Genomic DNA, 247 nt, shown 5'->3' on the forward strand with positions numbered 1-247 from the left:
TAAAATATAAAAAACAAACTCAACTACAGTATTTACAAATCAGCTGCAACCAGCAACAGCAAACCACTTCAGACCAAATGCACTTTCCCGTGAGCAGATCAAATTGTTGAGGCACTTGCCAGATTGGTTAGTACTAAAATAGCAGTGAAGGGCATCTGTGGACAGAGCCTGCAGTATGCAATAAGATACCCCTCATTTAAGGTGTGGTAAATTACTTTTTTAATCTTGTTTATAAACTAAAAATTCG

The 247-nt window shown here is 36.8% G+C and overlaps 1 protein-coding gene across 3 annotated transcripts in view; it reads right to left on the reverse strand.

Annotated features, from left to right (window-relative positions):
- LOC119592146 overlaps positions 1-247 on the reverse strand; it is a 16,774-nt gene that overhangs the window by 10,467 nt on the left and 6,060 nt on the right. The gene's annotated exons all lie outside the window — the stretch shown is intronic.

The sequence above is a fragment of the Penaeus monodon genome, chromosome 29 (genome assembly GCF_015228065.2).
Source record: "Penaeus monodon isolate SGIC_2016 chromosome 29, NSTDA_Pmon_1, whole genome shotgun sequence".
Lineage (NCBI taxonomy): Eukaryota > Metazoa > Arthropoda > Malacostraca > Decapoda > Penaeidae > Penaeus > Penaeus monodon.